Source organism: Schistocerca americana, unplaced genomic scaffold (assembly GCF_021461395.2).
Source record: "Schistocerca americana isolate TAMUIC-IGC-003095 unplaced genomic scaffold, iqSchAmer2.1 HiC_scaffold_637, whole genome shotgun sequence".
Classification (NCBI taxonomy): domain Eukaryota; kingdom Metazoa; phylum Arthropoda; class Insecta; order Orthoptera; family Acrididae; genus Schistocerca; species Schistocerca americana.
The window spans coordinates 39,254-60,025 of NW_025726387.1; the positions used below are offsets into that span (position 1 = coordinate 39,254).

A 20,772-nucleotide genomic window follows, 5' to 3' on the forward strand; every position below is an offset into this window, starting at 1 on the left:
GACCGAATCGGGCTGTAGCTCCGAAAACAAAGGAGAAACAAAAATAGGAAGTAAAAGTGCAAATAGTGCCCTGTGTTCCCATGCGCTCACCCGCCCAAGTACTGACAAGGGCCAAAGTTGTTACGCATCGGCAATCGGACACTTTCTTTCATTTTCTCTTTATCGGTTGAGAACCAGTGTATTCAAGATATTATGGCCATTGCCGAGTGAATGCTGTAGCGCTTCCCGACGAGTCGGGTTCGGATCCTCTGTCAACTTCCACGCAGGGTGATGATCTTCTGGTCATCACACTCGCCAGCTGAAATCGGCGCTGCCTTTTCGTAGTAGTAAAAGAGTAGTGGCCCGTGGGGGGATCGAACCCACGACCTTCGCGTTATTAGCACGACGCTCTAACCAACTGAGCTAACGGGCCTCGGCAGATGCAGTTGCTCAGCCCTACGCTGGAAACAGGTGGCATGAAGCCATACACCATTTCTATGGTCGTCGTGTGTCTGCTTCCCTAGTCTATATTCTGCTGACGGTCACGAAACAGTAGCTATATTGCGAGCAGGACGGGAAACGGCCGCTCGGACAGCTCAAACCTGTCACGATTCGTGTGGAAAAAATTCCGTTCCGGTACCGGGAATCGAACCCGGGCCTCCTGGGTGAAAGCCAGGTATCCTAGCCACTTTTTTTTTTTTTTTTTTTTTTTTTTTAAATCTCGTTTTGATTCCTTTTGTTCGTTGCATCTGCTCGGGGCGGACGTCGTAAGACAGCCGTATAGTTCGTTGTTGATCGATTAGCTCAGTTTTTTTTATTACAGAGGGCTGCTAACCCTCTGACCGAACACGCTGAGCTACCGTGCCGGCGCCACTAGACCACACCGGATGTGGCCGTTTCGTTCGACCGTTCGTACGGTCGCTTGTCGCATTTCGTGTCGAGTGCCGCGTCGGCGCCCCTCTCTCTTTGCGAGCATCTTTGCACATAGTGACTGGCAAGGCGCGCACCTCAAACGTCGCAGAGCAATGCTTTTGGCTTCATGCTCTGCTGGAAGAAGAGGAAAAGGGAAGCTGTAAGTAGCAATAACAGGAAGTAAACATTTTCCCGCTGAAGCGTTGAAACGTTGTGGATAACAAACAAGAAATACGTTGGCGCCCTAGCAACAGCACCACCATCAGTCACAGAAAATTAAATGCCCCGGGTGAGGATCGAACTCACGACCTTAAGATTATGAGACTTACGCGCTGCCTACTGCGCTACCGAGGCACGGGTGCACCGCTTGTCCTGCAAACTGGGTAAATGCCGTACCCAATATTAGACGTAGAGACACTGTACTTCCTGGATAACGTGTTCTGTTGCTACACGTGCACTGCCGGCCCAGTTGATTGCGGTGCTGCTGCAGCTGTTGCAACGATAGGCAGCACTCCTTGTCGTTAAAGTTCAGAGCCTCGGAGGCACCCGGACCCGGCAACTTGTGAGGCCAGGCCGACGCTAGTCTGTAGAACATGATGCGAGCGTCCTAGTGGGGACCCGCGAGTGCTGCGTTCTCGGTCCTTCTCAAGGGAAATCCAGCTACACATTCTTGTGGATCGTGCATCTCAAGCGCTCAAGCCACGCGGCAGCATCATCGCGGGAAAAGCAAAATGATGCATCGGCCGGGAATCGAACCCGGGCCGCCCGCGTGGCAGGCGAGCATTCTACCACTGAACCACCGATGCTGGGGCCAGCGGTAACTTGACGCTGCTTCCCGAGCAGATGTCTCAAGGGAAAGTGGGACTGCCGTCAAGCGCCGTAGCATTCTGTGGGAAAGATGCTGCAGACGCTGAATCCTGCACTGCACTGCTTAAAAATGCCGCCAGAACGCGGTCCTCTGCGTACTCTTGCGTCGCCGGCGCCCAACTCTTGCCAAAGGATGCGAAATGTGCGCGGATACGCTGTCCGAATGCGTCTGGATGTGCTCCCCTAGCCTGCCTCGAAATGCGCCTGCCAGGTACGATCGCCTTCGGCCGCTGCCGACTGGCGGGAAGCCGATACAGCGCGGACGCGCCGCGCTCGCTTGTGCGGTGGTGGTGTAATGGTCAGCATAGTTGCCTTCCAAGCAGTTGATCCGGGTTCGATTCCCGGCCACCGCAGCAGGCTTTTAATTTCGCGTATGAGTACTTTTGCCACGCGCTCTTAAATTATTGTTTTTTCGCCCTCTTACTCGCTGCATACCAGCCCTTAGTGTGTCTCGACTTGTCTCGACTTTGCTCAGCTGACGCGAGAGCTGACGCTCTCAAATCGGCCTTTATCAAAACGACAAGCACGAGAAACGACTGAGAGAGCTAAGGAGAGGCGAGGCGATGGACACACAGCACGTCCCCTTCATTTCACGGTGGCGTCTCCCTGACCGAATCGGGCTGTTGCTCCGAAAACAAAGGAGAAACAAAAATAGGAAGTAAAAGTGCAAATAGTGCCCTGTGTTCCCATGCGCTCACCCGCCCAAGTACTGACAAGGGCCAAAGTTGTTACGCATCGGCAATCGGACACTTTCTTTCATTTTCTCTTTATCGGTTGAGAACCAGTGTATTCAAGATATTATGGCCATTGCCGAGTGAATGCTGTAGCGCTTCCCGACGAGTCGGGTTCGGATCCTCTGTCAACTTCCACGCAGGGTGATGATCTTCTGGTCATCACACTCGCCAGCTGAAATCGGCGCTGCCTTTTCGTAGTAGTAAAAGAGTAGTGGCCCGTGGGGGGATCGAACCCACGACCTTCGCGTTATTAGCACGACGCTCTAACCAACTGAGCTAACGGGCCTCGGCAGATGCAGTTGCTCAGCCCTACGCTGGAAACAGGTGGCATGAAGCCATACACCATTTCTATGGTCGTCGTGTGTCTGCTTCCCTAGTCTATATTCTGCTGACGGTCACGAAACAGTAGCTATATTGCGAGCAGGACGGGAAACGGCCGCTCGGACAGCTCAAACCTGTCACGATTCGTGTGGAAAAAATTCCGTTCCGGTACCGGGAATCGAACCCGGGCCTCCTGGGTGAAAGCCAGGTATCCTAGCCACTTTTTTTTTTTTTTTTTTTTTTTTTAAATCTCGTTTTGATTCCTTTTGTTCGTTGCATCTGCTCGGGGCGGACGTCGTAAGACAGCCGTATAGTTCGTTGTTGATCGATTAGCTCAGTTTTTTTTATTACAGAGGGCTGCTAACCCTCTGACCGAACACGCTGAGCTACCGTGCCGGCGCCACTAGACCACACCGGATGTGGCCGTTTCGTTCGACCGTTCGTACGGTCGCTTGTCGCATTTCGTGTCGAGTGCCGCGTCGGCGCCCCTCTCTCTTTGCGAGCATCTTTGCACATAGTGACTGGCAAGGCGCGCACCTCAAACGTCGCAGAGCAATGCTTTTGGCTTCATGCTCTGCTGGAAGAAGAGGAAAAGGGAAGCTGTAAGTAGCAATAACAGGAAGTAAACATTTTCCCGCTGAAGCGTTGAAACGTTGTGGATAACAAACAAGAAATACGTTGGCGCCCTAGCAACAGCACCACCATCAGTCACAGAAAATTAAATGCCCCGGGTGAGGATCGAACTCACGACCTTAAGATTATGAGACTTACGCGCTGCCTACTGCGCTACCGAGGCACGGGTGCACCGCTTGTCCTGCAAACTGGGTAAATGCCGTACCCAATATTAGACGTAGAGACACTGTACTTCCTGGATAACGTGTTCTGTTGCTACACGTGCACTGCCGGCCCAGTTGATTGCGGTGCTGCTGCAGCTGTTGCAACGATAGGCAGCACTCCTTGTCGTTAAAGTTCAGAGCCTCGGAGGCACCCGGACCCGGCAACTTGTGAGGCCAGGCCGACGCTAGTCTGTAGAACATGATGCGAGCGTCCTAGTGGGGACCCGCGAGTGCTGCGTTCTCGGTCCTTCTCAAGGGAAATCCAGCTACACATTCTTGTGGATCGTGCATCTCAAGCGCTCAAGCCACGCGGCAGCATCATCGCGGGAAAAGCAAAATGATGCATCGGCCGGGAATCGAACCCGGGCCGCCCGCGTGGCAGGCGAGCATTCTACCACTGAACCACCGATGCTGGGGCCAGCGGTAACTTGACGCTGCTTCCCGAGCAGATGTCTCAAGGGAAAGTGGGACTGCCGTCAAGCGCCGTAGCATTCTGTGGGAAAGATGCTGCAGACGCTGAATCCTGCACTGCACTGCTTAAAAATGCCGCCAGAACGCGGTCCTCTGCGTACTCTTGCGTCGCCGGCGCCCAACTCTTGCCAAAGGATGCGAAATGTGCGCGGATACGCTGTCCGAATGCGTCTGGATGTGCTCCCCTAGCCTGCCTCGAAATGCGCCTGCCAGGTACGATCACCTTCGGCCGCTGCCGACTGGCGGGAAGCCGATACAGCGCGGACGCGCTGCGCTCGCTTGTGCGGTGGTGGTGTAATGGTCAGCATAGTTGCCTTCCAAGCAGTTGATCCGGGTTCGATTCCCGGCCACCGCAGCAGGCTTTTAATTTCGCGTATGAGTACTTTTGCCACGCGCTCTTAAATTATTGTTTTTTCGCCCTCTTACTCGCTGCATACCAGCCCTTAGTGTGTCTCGACTTGTCTCGACTTTGCTCAGCTGACGCGAGAGCTGACGCTCTCAAATCGGCCTTTATCAAAACGACAAGCACGAGAAACGACTGAGAGAGCTAAGGAGAGGCGAGGCGATGGACACACAGCACGTCCCCTTCATTTCACGGTGGCGTCTCCCTGACCGAATCGGGCTGTAGCTCCGAAAACAAAGGAGAAACAAAAATAGGAAGTAAAAGTGCAAATAGTGCCCTGTGTTCCCATGCGCTCACCCGCCCAAGTACTGACAAGGGCCAAAGTTGTTACGCATCGGCAATCGGACACTTTCTTTCATTTTCTCTTTATCGGTTGAGAACCAGTGTATTCAAGATATTATGGCCATTGCCGAGTGAATGCTGTAGCGCTTCCCGACGAGTCGGGTTCGGATCCTCTGTCAACTTCCACGCAGGGTGATGATCTTCTGGTCATCACACTCGCCAGCTGAAATCGGCGCTGCCTTTTCGTGGTAGTAAAAGAGTAGTGGCCCGTGGGGGGATCGAACCCACGACCTTCGCGTTATTAGCACGACGCTCTAACCAACTGAGCTAACGGGCCTCGGCAGATGCAGTTGCTCAGCCCTACGCTGGAAACAGGTGGCATGAAGCCATACACCATTTCTATGGTCGTCGTGTGTCTGCTTCCCTAGTCTATATTCTGCTGACGGTCACGAAACAGTAGCTATATTGCGAGCAGGACGGGAAACGGCCGCTCGGACAGCTCAAACCTGTCACGATTCGTGTGGAAAAAATTCCGTTCCGGTACCGGGAATCGAACCCGGGCCTCCTGGGTGAAAGCCAGGTATCCTAGCCACTTTTTTTTTTTTTTTTTTTTTTTTTTTAAATCTCGTTTTGATTCCTTTTGTTCGTTGCATCTGCTCGGGGCGGACGTCGTAAGACAGCCGTATAGTTCGTTGTTGATCGATTAGCTCAGTTTTTTTTATTACAGAGGGCTGCTAACCCTCTGACCGAACACGCTGAGCTACCGTGCCGGCGCCACTAGACCACACCGGATGTGGCCGTTTCGTTCGACCGTTCGTACGGTCGCTTGTCGCATTTCGTGTCGAGTGCCGCGTCGGCGCCCCTCTCTCTTTGCGAGCATCTTTGCACATAGTGACTGGCAAGGCGCGCACCTCAAACGTCGCAGAGCAATGCTTTTGGCTTCATGCTCTGCTGGAAGAAGAGGAAAAGGGAAGCTGTAAGTAGCAATAACAGGAAGTAAACATTTTCCCGCTGAAGCGTTGAAACGTTGTGGATAACAAACAAGAAATACGTTGGCGCCCTAGCAACAGCACCACCATCAGTCACAGAAAATTAAATGCCCCGGGTGAGGATCGAACTCACGACCTTAAGATTATGAGACTTACGCGCTGCCTACTGCGCTACCGAGGCACGGGTGCACCGCTTGTCCTGCAAACTGGGTAAATGCCGTACCCAATATTAGACGTAGAGACACTGTACTTCCTGGATAACGTGTTCTGTTGCTACACGTGCACTGCCGGCCCAGTTGATTGCGGTGCTGCTGCAGCTGTTGCAACGATAGGCAGCACTCCTTGTCGTTAAAGTTCAGAGCCTCGGAGGCACCCGGACCCGGCAACTTGTGAGGCCAGGCCGACGCTAGTCTGTAGAACATGATGCGAGCGTCCTAGTGGGGACCCGCGAGTGCTGCGTTCTCGGTCCTTCTCAAGGGAAATCCAGCTACACATTCTTGTGGATCGTGCATCTCAAGCGCTCAAGCCACGCGGCAGCATCATCGCGGGAAAAGCAAAATGATGCATCGGCCGGGAATCGAACCCGGGCCGCCCGCGTGGCAGGCGAGCATTCTACCACTGAACCACCGATGCTGGGGCCAGCGGTAACTTGACGCTGCTTCCCGAGCAGATGTCTCAAGGGAAAGTGGGACTGCCGTCAAGCGCCGTAGCATTCTGTGGGAAAGATGCTGCAGACGCTGAATCCTGCACTGCACTGCTTAAAAATGCCGCCAGAACGCGGTCCTCTGCGTACTCTTGCGTCGCCGGCGCCCAACTCTTGCCAAAGGATGCGAAATGTGCGCGGATACGCTGTCCGAATGCGTCTGGATGTGCTCCCCTAGCCTGCCTCGAAATGCGCCTGCCAGGTACGATCGCCTTCGGCCGCTGCCGACTGGCGGGAAGCCGATACAGCGCGGACGCGCCGCGCTCGATTGTGCGGTGGTGGTGTAATGGTCAGCATAGTTGCCTTCCAAGCAGTTGATCCGGGTTCGATTCCCGGCCACCGCAGCAGGCTTTTAATTTCGCGTATGAGTACTTTTGCCACGCGCTCTTAAATTATTGTTTTTTCGCCCTCTTACTCGCTGCATACCAGCCCTTAGTGTGTCTCGACTTGTCTCGACTTTGCTCAGCTGACGCGAGAGCTGACGCTCTCAAATCGGCCTTTATCAAAACGACAAGCACGAGAAACGACTGAGAGAGCTAAGGAGAGGCGAGGCGATGGACACACAGCACGTCCCCTTCATTTCACGGTGGCGTCTCCCTGACCGAATCGGGCTGTAGCTCCGAAAACAAAGGAGAAACAAAAATAGGAAGTAAAAGTGCAAATAGTGCCCTGTGTTCCCATGCGCTCACCCGCCCAAGTACTGACAAGGGCCAAAGTTGTTACGCATCGGCAATCGGACACTTTCTTTCATTTTCTCTTTATCGGTTGAGAACCAGTGTATTCAAGATATTATGGCCATTGCCGAGTGAATGCTGTAGCGCTTCCCGACGAGTCGGGTTCGGATCCTCTGTCAACTTCCACGCAGGGTGATGATCTTCTGGTCATCACACTCGCCAGCTGAAATCGGCGCTGCCTTTTCGTAGTAGTAAAAGAGTAGTGGCCCGTGGGGGGATCGAACCCACGACCTTCGCGTTATTAGCACGACGCTCTAACCAACTGAGCTAACGGGCCTCGGCAGATGCAGTTGCTCAGCCCTACGCTGGAAACAGGTGGCATGAAGCCATACACCATTTCTATGGTCGTCGTGTGTCTGCTTCCCTAGTCTATATTCTGCTGACGGTCACGAAACAGTAGCTATATTGCGAGCAGGACGGGAAACGGCCGCTCGGACAGCTCAAACCTGTCACGATTCGTGTGGAAAAAATTCCGTTCCGGTACCGGGAATCGAACCCGGGCCTCCTGGGTGAAAGCCGGGTATCCTAGCCACTTTTTTTTTTTTTTTTTTTTTTTTTTTAAATCTCGTTTTGATTCCTTTTGTTCGTTGCATCTGCTCGGGGCGGACGTCGTAAGACAGCCGTATAGTTCGTTGTTGATCGATTAGCTCAGTTTTTTTTATTACAGAGGGCTGCTAACCCTCTGACCGAACACGCTGAGCTACCGTGCCGGCGCCACTAGACCACACCGGATGTGGCCGTTTCGTTCGACCGTTCGTACGGTCGCTTGTCGCATTTCGTGTCGAGTGCCGCGTCGGCGCCCCTCTCTCTTTGCGAGCATCTTTGCACATAGTGACTGGCAAGGCGCGCACCTCAAACGTCGCAGAGCAATGCTTTTGGCTTCATGCTCTGCTGGAAGAAGAGGAAAAGGGAAGCTGTAAGTAGCAATAACAGGAAGTAAACATTTTCCCGCTGAAGCGTTGAAACGTTGTGGATAACAAACAAGAAATACGTTGGCGCCCTAGCAACAGCACCACCATCAGTCACAGAAAATTAAATGCCCCGGGTGAGGATCGAACTCACGACCTTAAGATTATGAGACTTACGCGCTGCCTACTGCGCTACCGAGGCACGGGTGCACCGCTTGTCCTGCAAACTGGGTAAATGCCGTACCCAATATTAGACGTAGAGACACTGTACTTCCTGGATAACGTGTTCTGTTGCTACACGTGCACTGCCGGCCCAGTTGATTGCGGTGCTGCTGCAGCTGTTGCAACGATAGGCAGCACTCCTTGTCGTTAAAGTTCAGAGCCTCGGAGGCACCCGGACCCGGCAACTTGTGAGGCCAGGCCGACGCTAGTCTGTAGAACATGATGCGAGCGTCCTAGTGGGGACCCGCGAGTGCTGCGTTCTCGGTCCTTCTCAAGGGAAATCCAGCTACACATTCTTGTGGATCGTGCATCTCAAGCGCTCAAGCCACGCGGCAGCATCATCGCGGGAAAAGCAAAATGATGCATCGGCCGGGAATCGAACCCGGGCCGCCCGCGTGGCAGGCGAGCATTCTACCACTGAACCACCGATGCTGGGGCCAGCGGTAACTTGACGCTGCTTCCCGAGCAGATGTCTCAAGGGAAAGTGGGACTGCCGTCAAGCGCCGTAGCATTCTGTGGGAAAGATGCTGCAGACGCTGAATCCTGCACTGCACTGCTTAAAAATGCCGCCAGAACGCGGTCCTCTGCGTACTCTTGCGTCGCCGGCGCCCAACTCTTGCCAAAGGATGCGAAATGTGCGCGGATACGCTGTCCGAATGCGTCTGGATGTGCTCCCCTAGCCTGCCTCGAAATGCGCCTGCCAGGTACGATCGCCTTCGGCCGCTGCCGACTGGCGGGAAGCCGATACAGCGCGGACGCGCCGCGCTCGCTTGTGCGGTGGTGGTGTAATGGTCAGCATAGTTGCCTTCCAAGCAGTTGATCCGGGTTCGATTCCCGGCCACCGCAGCAGGCTTTTAATTTCGCGTATGAGTACTTTTGCCACGCGCTCTTAAATTATTGTTTTTTCGCCCTCTTACTCGCTGCATACCAGCCCTTAGTGTGTCTCGACTTGTCTCGACTTTGCTCAGCTGACGCGAGAGCTGACGCTCTCAAATCGGCCTTTATCAAAACGACAAGCACGAGAAACGACTGAGAGAGCTAAGGAGAGGCGAGGCGATGGACACACAGCACGTCCCCTTCATTTCACGGTGGCGTCTCCCTGACCGAATCGGGCTGTTGCTCCGAAAACAAAGGAGAAACAAAAATAGGAAGTAAAAGTGCAAATAGTGCCCTGTGTTCCCATGCGCTCACCCGCCCAAGTACTGACAAGGGCCAAAGTTGTTACGCATCGGCAATCGGACACTTTCTTTCATTTTCTCTTTATCGGTTGAGAACCAGTGTATTCAAGATATTATGGCCATTGCCGAGTGAATGCTGTAGCGCTTCCCGACGAGTCGGGTTCGGATCCTCTGTCAACTTCCACGCAGGGTGATGATCTTCTGGTCATCACACTCGCCAGCTGAAATCGGCGCTGCCTTTTCGTAGTAGTAAAAGAGTAGTGGCCCGTGGGGGGATCGAACCCACGACCTTCGCGTTATTAGCACGACGCTCTAACCAACTGAGCTAACGGGCCTCGGCAGATGCAGTTGCTCAGCCCTACGCTGGAAACAGGTGGCATGAAGCCATACACCATTTCTATGGTCGTCGTGTGTCTGCTTCCCTAGTCTATATTCTGCTGACGGTCACGAAACAGTAGCTATATTGCGAGCAGGACGGGAAACGGCCGCTCGGACAGCTCAAACCTGTCACGATTCGTGTGGAAAAAATTCCGTTCCGGTACCGGGAATCGAACCCGGGCCTCCTGGGTGAAAGCCAGGTATCCTAGCCACTTTTTTTTTTTTTTTTTTTTTTTTTTAAATCTCGTTTTGATTCCTTTTGTTCGTTGCATCTGCTCGGGGCGGACGTCGTAAGACAGCCGTATAGTTCGTTGTTGATCGATTAGCTCAGTTTTTTTTATTACAGAGGGCTGCTAACCCTCTGACCGAACACGCTGAGCTACCGTGCCGGCGCCACTAGACCACACCGGATGTGGCCGTTTCGTTCGACCGTTCGTACGGTCGCTTGTCGCATTTCGTGTCGAGTGCCGCGTCGGCGCCCCTCTCTCTTTGCGAGCATCTTTGCACATAGTGACTGGCAAGGCGCGCACCTCAAACGTCGCAGAGCAATGCTTTTGGCTTCATGCTCTGCTGGAAGAAGAGGAAAAGGGAAGCTGTAAGTAGCAATAACAGGAAGTAAACATTTTCCCGCTGAAGCGTTGAAACGTTGTGGATAACAAACAAGAAATACGTTGGCGCCCTAGCAACAGCACCACCATCAGTCACAGAAAATTAAATGCCCCGGGTGAGGATCGAACTCACGACCTTAAGATTATGAGACTTACGCGCTGCCTACTGCGCTACCGAGGCACGGGTGCACCGCTTGTCCTGCAAACTGGGTAAATGCCGTACCCAATATTAGACGTAGAGACACTGTACTTCCTGGATAACGTGTTCTGTTGCTACACGTGCACTGCCGGCCCAGTTGATTGCGGTGCTGCTGCAGCTGTTGCAACGATAGGCAGCACTCCTTGTCGTTAAAGTTCAGAGCCTCGGAGGCACCCGGACCCGGCAACTTGTGAGGCCAGGCCGACGCTAGTCTGTAGAACATGATGCGAGCGTCCTAGTGGGGACCCGCGAGTGCTGCGTTCTCGGTCCTTCTCAAGGGAAATCCAGCTACACATTCTTGTGGATCGTGCATCTCAAGCGCTCAAGCCACGCGGCAGCATCATCGCGGGAAAAGCAAAATGATGCATCGGCCGGGAATCGAACCCGGGCCGCCCGCGTGGCAGGCGAGCATTCTACCACTGAACCACCGATGCTGGGGCCAGCGGTAACTTGACGCTGCTTCCCGAGCAGATGTCTCAAGGGAAAGTGGGACTGCCGTCAAGCGCCGTAGCATTCTGTGGGAAAGATGCTGCAGACGCTGAATCCTGCACTGCACTGCTTAAAAATGCCGCCAGAACGCGGTCCTCTGCGTACTCTTGCGTCGCCGGCGCCCAACTCTTGCCAAAGGATGCGAAATGTGCGCGGATACGCTGTCCGAATGCGTCTGGATGTGCTCCCCTAGCCTGCCTCGAAATGCGCCTGCCAGGTACGATCACCTTCGGCCGCTGCCGACTGGCGGGAAGCCGATACAGCGCGGACGCGCTGCGCTCGCTTGTGCGGTGGTGGTGTAATGGTCAGCATAGTTGCCTTCCAAGCAGTTGATCCGGGTTCGATTCCCGGCCACCGCAGCAGGCTTTTAATTTCGCGTATGAGTACTTTTGCCACGCGCTCTTAAATTATTGTTTTTTCGCCCTCTTACTCGCTGCATACCAGCCCTTAGTGTGTCTCGACTTGTCTCGACTTTGCTCAGCTGACGCGAGAGCTGACGCTCTCAAATCGGCCTTTATCAAAACGACAAGCACGAGAAACGACTGAGAGAGCTAAGGAGAGGCGAGGCGATGGACACACAGCACGTCCCCTTCATTTCACGGTGGCGTCTCCCTGACCGAATCGGGCTGTAGCTCCGAAAACAAAGGAGAAACAAAAATAGGAAGTAAAAGTGCAAATAGTGCCCTGTGTTCCCATGCGCTCACCCGCCCAAGTACTGACAAGGGCCAAAGTTGTTACGCATCGGCAATCGGACACTTTCTTTCATTTTCTCTTTATCGGTTGAGAACCAGTGTATTCAAGATATTATGGCCATTGCCGAGTGAATGCTGTAGCGCTTCCCGACGAGTCGGGTTCGGATCCTCTGTCAACTTCCACGCAGGGTGATGATCTTCTGGTCATCACACTCGCCAGCTGAAATCGGCGCTGCCTTTTCGTAGTAGTAAAAGAGTAGTGGCCCGTGGGGGGATCGAACCCACGACCTTCGCGTTATTAGCACGACGCTCTAACCAACTGAGCTAACGGGCCTCGGCAGATGCAGTTGCTCAGCCCTACGCTGGAAACAGGTGGCATGAAGCCATACACCATTTCTATGGTCGTCGTGTGTCTGCTTCCCTAGTCTATATTCTGCTGACGGTCACGAAACAGTAGCTATATTGCGAGCAGGACGGGAAACGGCCGCTCGGACAGCTCAAACCTGTCACGATTCGTGTGGAAAAAATTCCGTTCCGGTACCGGGAATCGAACCCGGGCCTCCTGGGTGAAAGCCAGGTATCCTAGCCACTTTTTTTTTTTTTTTTTTTTTTTTTTTTTTTTTAAATCTCGTTTTGATTCCTTTTGTTCGTTGCATCTGCTCGGGGCGGACGTCGTAAGACAGCCGTATAGTTCGTTGTTGATCGATTAGCTCAGTTTTTTTTATTACAGAGGGCTGCTAACCCTCTGACCGAACACGCTGAGCTACCGTGCCGGCGCCACTAGACCACACCGGATGTGGCCGTTTCGTTCGACCGTTCGTACGGTCGCTTGTCGCATTTCGTGTCGAGTGCCGCGTCGGCGCCCCTCTCTCTTTGCGAGCATCTTTGCACATAGTGACTGGCAAGGCGCGCACCTCAAACGTCGCAGAGCAATGCTTTTGGCTTCATGCTCTGCTGGAAGAAGAGGAAAAGGGAAGCTGTAAGTAGCAATAACAGGAAGTAAACATTTTCCCGCTGAAGCGTTGAAACGTTGTGGATAACAAACAAGAAATACGTTGGCGCCCTAGCAACAGCACCACCATCAGTCACAGAAAATTAAATGCCCCGGGTGAGGATCGAACTCACGACCTTAAGATTATGAGACTTACGCGCTGCCTACTGCGCTACCGAGGCACGGGTGCACCGCTTGTCCTGCAAACTGGGTAAATGCCGTACCCAATATTAGACGTAGAGACACTGTACTTCCTGGATAACGTGTTCTGTTGCTACACGTGCACTGCCGGCCCAGTTGATTGCGGTGCTGCTGCAGCTGTTGCAACGATAGGCAGCACTCCTTGTCGTTAAAGTTCAGAGCCTCGGAGGCACCCGGACCCGGCAACTTGTGAGGCCAGGCCGACGCTAGTCTGTAGAACATGATGCGAGCGTCCTAGTGGGGACCCGCGAGTGCTGCGTTCTCGGTCCTTCTCAAGGGAAATCCAGCTACACATTCTTGTGGATCGTGCATCTCAAGCGCTCAAGCCACGCGGCAGCATCATCGCGGGAAAAGCAAAATGATGCATCGGCCGGGAATCGAACCCGGGCCGCCCGCGTGGCAGGCGAGCATTCTACCACTGAACCACCGATGCTGGGGCCAGCGGTAACTTGACGCTGCTTCCCGAGCAGATGTCTCAAGGGAAAGTGGGACTGCCGTCAAGCGCCGTAGCATTCTGTGGGAAAGATGCTGCAGACGCTGAATCCTGCACTGCACTGCTTAAAAATGCCGCCAGAACGCGGTCCTCTGCGTACTCTTGCGTCGCCGGCGCCCAACTCTTGCCAAAGGATGCGAAATGTGCGCGGATACGCTGTCCGAATGCGTCTGGATGTGCTCCCCTAGCCTGCCTCGAAATGCGCCTGCCAGGTACGATCACCTTCGGCCGCTGCCGACTGGCGGGAAGCCGATACAGCGCGGACGCGCTGCGCTCGCTTGTGCGGTGGTGGTGTAATGGTCAGCATAGTTGCCTTCCAAGCAGTTGATCCGGGTTCGATTCCCGGCCACCGCAGCAGGCTTTTAATTTCGCGTATGAGTACTTTTGCCACGCGCTCTTAAATTATTGTTTTTTCGCCCTCTTACTCGCTGCATACCAGCCCTTAGTGTGTCTCGACTTGTCTCGACTTTGCTCAGCTGACGCGAGAGCTGACGCTCTCAAATCGGCCTTTATCAAAACGACAAGCACGAGAAACGACTGAGAGAGCTAAGGAGAGGCGAGGCGATGGACACACAGCACGTCCCCTTCATTTCACGGTGGCGTCTCCCTGACCGAATCGGGCTGTAGCTCCGAAAACAAAGGAGAAACAAAAATAGGAAGTAAAAGTGCAAATAGTGCCCTGTGTTCCCATGCGCTCACCCGCCCAAGTACTGACAAGGGCCAAAGTTGTTACGCATCGGCAATCGGACACTTTCTTTCATTTTCTCTTTATCGGTTGAGAACCAGTGTATTCAAGATATTATGGCCATTGCCGAGTGAATGCTGTAGCGCTTCCCGACGAGTCGGGTTCGGATCCTCTGTCAACTTCCACGCAGGGTGATGATCTTCTGGTCATCACACTCGCCAGCTGAAATCGGCGCTGCCTTTTCGTAGTAGTAAAAGAGTAGTGGCCCGTGGGGGGATCGAACCCACGACCTTCGCGTTATTAGCACGACGCTCTAACCAACTGAGCTAACGGGCCTCGGCAGATGCAGTTGCTCAGCCCTACGCTGGAAACAGGTGGCATGAAGCCATACACCATTTCTATGGTCGTCGTGTGTCTGCTTCCCTAGTCTATATTCTGCTGACGGTCACGAAACAGTAGCTATATTGCGAGCAGGACGGGAAACGGCCGCTCGGACAGCTCAAACCTGTCACGATTCGTGTGGAAAAAATTCCGTTCCGGTACCGGGAATCGAACCCGGGCCTCCTGGGTGAAAGCCAGGTATCCTAGCCACTTTTTTTTTTTTTTTTTTTTTTTTTTTTTTAAATCTCGTTTTGATTCCTTTTGTTCGTTGCATCTGCTCGGGGCGGACGTCGTAAGACAGCCGTATAGTTCGTTGTTGATCGATTAGCTCAGTTTTTTTTATTACAGAGGGCTGCTAACCCTCTGACCGAACACGCTGAGCTACCGTGCCGGCGCCACTAGACCACACCGGATGTGGCCGTTTCGTTCGACCGTTCGTACGGTCGCTTGTCGCATTTCGTGTCGAGTGCCGCGTCGGCGCCCCTCTCTCTTTGCGAGCATCTTTGCACATAGTGACTGGCAAGGCGCGCACCTCAAACGTCGCAGAGCAATGCTTTTGGCTTCATGCTCTGCTGGAAGAAGAGGAAAAGGGAAGCTGTAAGTAGCAATAACAGGAAGTAAACATTTTCCCGCTGAAGCGTTGAAACGTTGTGGATAACAAACAAGAAATACGTTGGCGCCCTAGCAACAGCACCACCATCAGTCACAGAAAATTAAATGCCCCGGGTGAGGATCGAACTCACGACCTTAAGATTATGAGACTTACGCGCTGCCTACTGCGCTACCGAGGCACGGGTGCACCGCTTGTCCTGCAAACTGGGTAAATGCCGTACCCAATATTAGACGTAGAGACACTGTACTTCCTGGATAACGTGTTCTGTTGCTACACGTGCACTGCCGGCCCAGTTGATTGCGGTGCTGCTGCAGCTGTTGCAACGATAGGCAGCACTCCTTGTCGTTAAAGTTCAGAGCCTCGGAGGCACCCGGACCCGGCAACTTGTGAGGCCAGGCCGACGCTAGTCTGTAGAACATGATGCGAGCGTCCTAGTGGGGACCCGCGAGTGCTGCGTTCTCGGTCCTTCTCAAGGGAAATCCAGCTACACATTCTTGTGGATCGTGCATCTCAAGCGCTCAAGCCACGCGGCAGCATCATCGCGGGAAAAGCAAAATGATGCATCGGCCGGGAATCGAACCCGGGCCGCCCGCGTGGCAGGCGAGCATTCTACCACTGAACCACCGATGCTGGGGCCAGCGGTAACTTGACGCTGCTTCCCGAGCAGATGTCTCAAGGGAAAGTGGGACTGCCGTCAAGCGCCGTAGCATTCTGTGGGAAAGATGCTGCAGACGCTGAATCCTGCACTGCACTGCTTAAAAATGCCGCCAGAACGCGGTCCTCTGCGTACTCTTGCGTCGCCGGCGCCCAACTCTTGCCAAAGGATGCGAAATGTGCGCGGATACGCTGTCCGAATGCGTCTGGATGTGCTCCCCTAGCCTGCCTCGAAATGCGCCTGCCAGGTACGATCGCCTTCGGCCGCTGCCGACTGGCGGGAAGCCGATACAGCGCGGACGCGCCGCGCTCGCTTGTGCGGTGGTGGTGTAATGGTCAGCATAGTTGCCTTCCAAGCAGTTGATCCGGGTTCGATTCCCGGCCACCGCAGCAGGCTTTTAATTTCGCGTATGAGTACTTTTGCCACGCGCTCTTAAATTATTGTTTTTTCGCCCTCTTACTCGCTGCATACCAGCCCTTAGTGTGTCTCGACTTGTCTCGACTTTGCTCAGCTGACGCGAGAGCTGACGCTCTCAAATCGGCCTTTATCAAAACGACAAGCACGAGAAACGACTGAGAGAGCTAAGGAGAGGCGAGGCGATGGACACACAGCACGTCCCCTTCATTTCACGGTGGCGTCTCCCTGACCGAATCGGGCTGTAGCTCCGAAAACAAAGGAGAAACAAAAATAGGAAGTAAAAGTGCAAATAGTGCCCTGTGTTCCCATGCGCTCACCCGCCCAAGTACTGACAAGGGCCAAAGTTGTTACGCATCGGCAATCGGACACTTTCTTTCATTTTCTCTTTATCGGTTGAGAACCAGTGTATTCAAGATATTATGGCCATTGCCGAGTGAATGCTGTAGCGCTTCCCGACGAGTCGGGTTCGGATCCTCTGTCAACTTCCACGCAGGGTGATGATCTTCTGGTCATCACACTCGCCAGCTGAAATCGGCGCTGCCTTTTCGTAGTAGTAAAAGAGTAGTGGCCCGTGGGGGGATCGAACCCACGACCTTCGCGTTATTAGCACGACGCTCTAACCAACTGAGCTAACGGGCCTCGGCAGATGCAGTTGCTCAGCCCTACGCTGGAAACAGGTGGCATGAAGCCATACACCATTTCTATGGTCGTCGTGTGTCTGCTTCCCTAGTCTATATTCTGCTGACGGTCACGAAACAGTAGCTATATTGCGAGCAGGACGGGAAACGGCCGCTCGGACAGCTCAAACCTGTCACGATTCGTGTGGAAAAAATTCCGTTCCGGTACCGGGAATCGAACCCGGGCCTCCTGGGTGAAAGCCAGGTATCCTAGCCACTTTTTTTTTTTTTTTTTTTTTTTTTTTTTTAAATCTCGTTTTGATTCCTTTTGTTCGTTGCATCTGCTCGGGGCGGACGTCGTAAGACAGCCGTATAGTTCGTTGTTGATCGATTAGCTCAGTTTTTTTTATTACAGAGGGCTGCTAACCCTCTGACCGAACACGCTGAGCTACCGTGCCGGCGCCACTAGACCACACCGGATGTGGCCGTTTCGTTCGACCGTTCGTACGGTCGCTTGTCGCATTTCGTGTCGAGTGCCGCGTCGGCGCCCCTCTCTCTTTGCGAGCATCTTTGCACATAGTGACTGGCAAGGCGCGCACCTCAAACGTCGCAGAGCAATGCTTTTGGCTTCATGCTCTGCTGGAAGAAGAGGAAAAGGGAAGCTGTAAGTAGCAATAACAGGAAGTAAACATTTTCCCGCTGAAGCGTTGAAACGTTGTGGATAACAAACAAGAAATACGTTGGCGCCCTAGCAACAGCACCACCATCAGTCACAGAAAATTAAATGCCCCGGGTGAGGATCGAACTCACGACCTTAAGATTATGAGACTTACGCGCTGCCTACTGCGCTACCGAGGCACGGGTGCACCGCTTGTCCTGCAAACTGGGTAAATGCCGTACCCAATATTAGACGTAGAGACACTGTACTTCCTGGATAACGTGTTCTGTTGCTACACGTGCACTGCCGGCCCAGTTGATTGCGGTGCTGCTGCAGCTGTTGCAACGATAGGCAGCACTCCTTGTCGTTAAAGTTCAGAGCCTCGGAGGCACCCGGACCCGGCAACTTGTGAGGCCAGGCCGACGCTAGTCTGTAGAACATGATGCGAGCGTCCTAGTGGGGACCCGCGAGTGCTGCGTTCTCGGTCCTTCTCAAGGGAAATCCAGCTACACATTCTTGTGGATCGTGCATCTCAAGCGCTCAAGCCACGCGGCAGCATCATCGCGGGAAAAGCAAAATGATGCATCGGCCGGGAATCGAACCCGGGCCGCCCGCGTGGCAGGCGAGCATTCTACCACTGAACCACCGATGCTGGGGCCAGCGGTAACTTGACGCTGCTTCCCGAGCAGATGTCTCAAGGGAAAGTGGGACTGCCGTCAAGCGCCGTAGCATTCTGTGGGAAAGATGCTGCAGACGCTGAATCCTGCACTGCACTGCTTAAAAATGCCGCCAGAACGCGGTCCTCTGCGTACTCTTGCGTCGCCGGCGCCCAACTCTTGCCAAAGGATGCGAAATGTGCGCGGATACGCTGTCCGAATGCGTCTGGATGTGCTCCCCTAGCCTGCCTCGAAATGCGCCTGCCAGGTACGATCGCCTTCGGCCGCTGCCGACTGGCGGGAAGCCGATACAGCGCGGACGCGCCGCGCTCGCTTGTGCGGTGGTGGTGTAATGGTCAGCATAGTTGCCTTCCAAGCAGTTGATCCGGGTTCGATTCCCGGCCACCGCAGCAGGCTTTTAATTTCGCGTATGAGTACTTTTGCCACGCGCTCTTAAATTATTGTTTTTTCGCCCTCTTACTCGCTGCATACCAGCCCTTAGTGTGTCTCGACTTGTCTCGACTTTGCTCAGCTGACGCGAGAGCTGACGCTCTCAAATCGGCCTTTATCAAAACGACAAGCACGAGAAACGACTGAGAGAGCTAAGGAGAGGCGAGGCGATGGACACACAGCACGTCCCCTTCATTTCACGGTGGCGTCTCCCTGACCGAATCGGGCTGTAGCTCCGAAAACAAAGGAGAAACAAAAATAGGAAGTAAAAGTGCAAATAGTGCCCTGTGTTCCCATGCGCTCACCCGCCCAAGTACTGACAAGGGCCAAAGTTGTTACGCATCGGCAATCGGACACTTTCTTTCATTTTCTCTTTATCGGTTGAGAACCAGTGTATTCAAGATATTATGGCCATTGCCGAGTGAATGCTGTAGCGCTTCCCGACGAGTCGGGTTCGGATCCTCTGTCAACTTCCACGCAGGGTGATGATCTTCTGGTCATCACACTCGCCAGCTGAAATCGGCGCTGCCTTTTCGTAGTAGTAAAAGAGTAGTGGCCCGTGGGGGGATCGAACCCACGACCTTCGCGTTATTAGCACGACGCTCTAACCAACTGAGCTAACGGGCCTCGGCAGATGCAGTTGCTCAGCCCTACGCTGGAAACAGGTGGCATGAAGCCATACACCATTTCTATGGTCGTCGTGTGTCTGCTTCCCTAGTCTATATTCTGCTGACGGTCACGAAACAGTAGCTATATTGCGAGCAGGACGGGAAACGGCCGCTCGGACAGCTCAAACCTGTCACGATTCGTGTGGAAAAAATTCCGTTCCGGTACCGGGAATCGAACCCGGGCCTCCTGGGTGAAAGCCAGGTATCCTAGCCACTTTTTTTTTTTTTTTTTTTTTTTTTTAAATCTCGTTTTGATTCCTTTTGTTCGTTGCATCTGCTCGGGGCGGACGTCGTAAGACAGCCGTATAGTTCGTTGTTGATCGATTAGCTCAGTTTTTTTTATTACAGAGGGCTGCTAACCCTCTGACCGAACACGCTGAGCTACCGTGCCGGCGCCACTAGACCACACCGGATGTGGCCGTTTCGTTCGACCGTTCGTACGGTCGCTTGTCGCATTTCGTGTCGAGTGCCGCGTCGGCGCCCCTCTCTCTTTGCGAGCATCTTTGCACATAGTGACTGGCAAGGCGCGCACCTCAAACGTCGCAGAGCAATGCTTTTGGCTTCATGCTCTGCTGGAAGAAGAGGAAAAGGGAAGCTGTAAGTAGCAATAACAGGAAGTAAACATTTTCCCGCTGAAGCGTTGAAACGTTGTGGATAACAAACAAGAAATACGTTGGCGCCCTAGCAACAGCACCACCATCAGTCACAGAAAATTAAATGCCCCGGGTGAGGATCGAACTCACGACCTTAAGATTATGAGACTTACGCGCTGCCTACTGCGCTACCGAGGCACGGGTGCACCGCTTGTCCTGCAAACTGGGTAAATGCCGTACCCAATATTAGACGTAGAGACACTGTACTTCCTGGATAACGTGTTCTGTTGCTACACGTGCACTGCCGGCCCAGTTGATTGCGGTGCTGCTGCAGCTGTTGCAACGATAGGCAGCACTCCTTGTCGTTAAAGTTCAGAGCCTCGGAGGCACCCGGACCCGGCAACTTGTGAGGCCAGGCCGACGCTAGTCTGTAGAACATGATGCGAGCGTCCTAGTGGGGACCCGCGAGTGCTGCGTTCTCGGTCCTTCTCAAGGGAAATCCAGCTACACATTCTTGTGGATCGTGCATCTCAAGCGCTCAAGCCACGCGGCAGCATCATCGCGGGAAAAGCAAAATGATGCATCGGCCGGGAATCGAACCCGGGCCGCCCGCGTGGCAGGCGAGCATTCTACCACTGAACCACCGATGCTGGGGCCAGCGGTAACTTGACGCTGCTTCCCGAGCAGATGTCTCAAGGGAAAGTGGGACTGCCGTCAAGCGCCGTAGCATTCTGTGGGAAAGATGCTGCAGAAGCTGAATCCTGCACTGCACTGCTTAAAAATGCCGCC

The 20,772-nt window shown here is 53.7% G+C and overlaps 35 non-coding genes across 35 annotated transcripts; 8 read left to right on the forward strand and 27 right to left on the reverse strand.

Moving 5' to 3' along the window:
* Window positions 1–338: 338 nt before the first annotated feature.
* Window positions 339–412, reverse strand: Trnai-aau. The gene has a single exon. It is a non-coding gene; the product is annotated as a tRNA-Ile (tRNA).
* A 760-nt stretch (window positions 413–1,172) lies between these two features.
* Trnam-cau lies at window positions 1,173–1,245 on the reverse strand. The gene has a single exon. It is a non-coding gene; the product is annotated as a tRNA-Met (tRNA).
* Window positions 1,246–1,626: 381 nt separating this feature from the next.
* Window positions 1,627–1,697, reverse strand: Trnag-gcc. The gene has a single exon. It is a non-coding gene; the product is annotated as a tRNA-Gly (tRNA).
* A 342-nt stretch (window positions 1,698–2,039) lies between these two features.
* Window positions 2,040–2,111, forward strand: Trnag-ucc. Its single transcript has one exon. It is a non-coding gene; the product is annotated as a tRNA-Gly (tRNA).
* A 593-nt stretch (window positions 2,112–2,704) lies between these two features.
* Trnai-aau lies at window positions 2,705–2,778 on the reverse strand. Its single transcript has one exon. It is a non-coding gene; the product is annotated as a tRNA-Ile (tRNA).
* A 758-nt stretch (window positions 2,779–3,536) lies between these two features.
* Trnam-cau lies at window positions 3,537–3,609 on the reverse strand. Its single transcript has one exon. It is a non-coding gene; the product is annotated as a tRNA-Met (tRNA).
* Window positions 3,610–3,990: 381 nt separating this feature from the next.
* On the reverse strand, window positions 3,991–4,061 carry Trnag-gcc. The gene has a single exon. It is a non-coding gene; the product is annotated as a tRNA-Gly (tRNA).
* A 342-nt stretch (window positions 4,062–4,403) lies between these two features.
* Window positions 4,404–4,475, forward strand: Trnag-ucc. The gene has a single exon. It is a non-coding gene; the product is annotated as a tRNA-Gly (tRNA).
* A 593-nt stretch (window positions 4,476–5,068) lies between these two features.
* Window positions 5,069–5,142, reverse strand: Trnai-aau. The gene has a single exon. It is a non-coding gene; the product is annotated as a tRNA-Ile (tRNA).
* A 760-nt stretch (window positions 5,143–5,902) lies between these two features.
* Window positions 5,903–5,975, reverse strand: Trnam-cau. Its single transcript has one exon. It is a non-coding gene; the product is annotated as a tRNA-Met (tRNA).
* A 381-nt stretch (window positions 5,976–6,356) lies between these two features.
* Trnag-gcc lies at window positions 6,357–6,427 on the reverse strand. Its single transcript has one exon. It is a non-coding gene; the product is annotated as a tRNA-Gly (tRNA).
* Window positions 6,428–6,769: 342 nt separating this feature from the next.
* Window positions 6,770–6,841, forward strand: Trnag-ucc. Its single transcript has one exon. It is a non-coding gene; the product is annotated as a tRNA-Gly (tRNA).
* Window positions 6,842–7,434: 593 nt separating this feature from the next.
* Trnai-aau lies at window positions 7,435–7,508 on the reverse strand. The gene has a single exon. It is a non-coding gene; the product is annotated as a tRNA-Ile (tRNA).
* Window positions 7,509–8,268: 760 nt separating this feature from the next.
* Window positions 8,269–8,341, reverse strand: Trnam-cau. Its single transcript has one exon. It is a non-coding gene; the product is annotated as a tRNA-Met (tRNA).
* Window positions 8,342–8,722: 381 nt separating this feature from the next.
* On the reverse strand, window positions 8,723–8,793 carry Trnag-gcc. The gene has a single exon. It is a non-coding gene; the product is annotated as a tRNA-Gly (tRNA).
* Window positions 8,794–9,135: 342 nt separating this feature from the next.
* On the forward strand, window positions 9,136–9,207 carry Trnag-ucc. The gene has a single exon. It is a non-coding gene; the product is annotated as a tRNA-Gly (tRNA).
* Window positions 9,208–9,800: 593 nt separating this feature from the next.
* Trnai-aau lies at window positions 9,801–9,874 on the reverse strand. Its single transcript has one exon. It is a non-coding gene; the product is annotated as a tRNA-Ile (tRNA).
* Window positions 9,875–10,633: 759 nt separating this feature from the next.
* On the reverse strand, window positions 10,634–10,706 carry Trnam-cau. The gene has a single exon. It is a non-coding gene; the product is annotated as a tRNA-Met (tRNA).
* A 381-nt stretch (window positions 10,707–11,087) lies between these two features.
* Window positions 11,088–11,158, reverse strand: Trnag-gcc. Its single transcript has one exon. It is a non-coding gene; the product is annotated as a tRNA-Gly (tRNA).
* A 342-nt stretch (window positions 11,159–11,500) lies between these two features.
* Window positions 11,501–11,572, forward strand: Trnag-ucc. The gene has a single exon. It is a non-coding gene; the product is annotated as a tRNA-Gly (tRNA).
* A 593-nt stretch (window positions 11,573–12,165) lies between these two features.
* Window positions 12,166–12,239, reverse strand: Trnai-aau. Its single transcript has one exon. It is a non-coding gene; the product is annotated as a tRNA-Ile (tRNA).
* Window positions 12,240–13,005: 766 nt separating this feature from the next.
* Window positions 13,006–13,078, reverse strand: Trnam-cau. The gene has a single exon. It is a non-coding gene; the product is annotated as a tRNA-Met (tRNA).
* Window positions 13,079–13,459: 381 nt separating this feature from the next.
* On the reverse strand, window positions 13,460–13,530 carry Trnag-gcc. Its single transcript has one exon. It is a non-coding gene; the product is annotated as a tRNA-Gly (tRNA).
* Window positions 13,531–13,872: 342 nt separating this feature from the next.
* On the forward strand, window positions 13,873–13,944 carry Trnag-ucc. Its single transcript has one exon. It is a non-coding gene; the product is annotated as a tRNA-Gly (tRNA).
* A 593-nt stretch (window positions 13,945–14,537) lies between these two features.
* On the reverse strand, window positions 14,538–14,611 carry Trnai-aau. The gene has a single exon. It is a non-coding gene; the product is annotated as a tRNA-Ile (tRNA).
* Window positions 14,612–15,374: 763 nt separating this feature from the next.
* On the reverse strand, window positions 15,375–15,447 carry Trnam-cau. The gene has a single exon. It is a non-coding gene; the product is annotated as a tRNA-Met (tRNA).
* A 381-nt stretch (window positions 15,448–15,828) lies between these two features.
* On the reverse strand, window positions 15,829–15,899 carry Trnag-gcc. Its single transcript has one exon. It is a non-coding gene; the product is annotated as a tRNA-Gly (tRNA).
* Window positions 15,900–16,241: 342 nt separating this feature from the next.
* On the forward strand, window positions 16,242–16,313 carry Trnag-ucc. The gene has a single exon. It is a non-coding gene; the product is annotated as a tRNA-Gly (tRNA).
* Window positions 16,314–16,906: 593 nt separating this feature from the next.
* Trnai-aau lies at window positions 16,907–16,980 on the reverse strand. The gene has a single exon. It is a non-coding gene; the product is annotated as a tRNA-Ile (tRNA).
* Window positions 16,981–17,743: 763 nt separating this feature from the next.
* Window positions 17,744–17,816, reverse strand: Trnam-cau. The gene has a single exon. It is a non-coding gene; the product is annotated as a tRNA-Met (tRNA).
* A 381-nt stretch (window positions 17,817–18,197) lies between these two features.
* Trnag-gcc lies at window positions 18,198–18,268 on the reverse strand. Its single transcript has one exon. It is a non-coding gene; the product is annotated as a tRNA-Gly (tRNA).
* A 342-nt stretch (window positions 18,269–18,610) lies between these two features.
* On the forward strand, window positions 18,611–18,682 carry Trnag-ucc. The gene has a single exon. It is a non-coding gene; the product is annotated as a tRNA-Gly (tRNA).
* A 593-nt stretch (window positions 18,683–19,275) lies between these two features.
* Trnai-aau lies at window positions 19,276–19,349 on the reverse strand. Its single transcript has one exon. It is a non-coding gene; the product is annotated as a tRNA-Ile (tRNA).
* A 759-nt stretch (window positions 19,350–20,108) lies between these two features.
* Window positions 20,109–20,181, reverse strand: Trnam-cau. Its single transcript has one exon. It is a non-coding gene; the product is annotated as a tRNA-Met (tRNA).
* A 381-nt stretch (window positions 20,182–20,562) lies between these two features.
* Trnag-gcc lies at window positions 20,563–20,633 on the reverse strand. The gene has a single exon. It is a non-coding gene; the product is annotated as a tRNA-Gly (tRNA).
* Window positions 20,634–20,772: the final 139 nt, after the last annotated feature.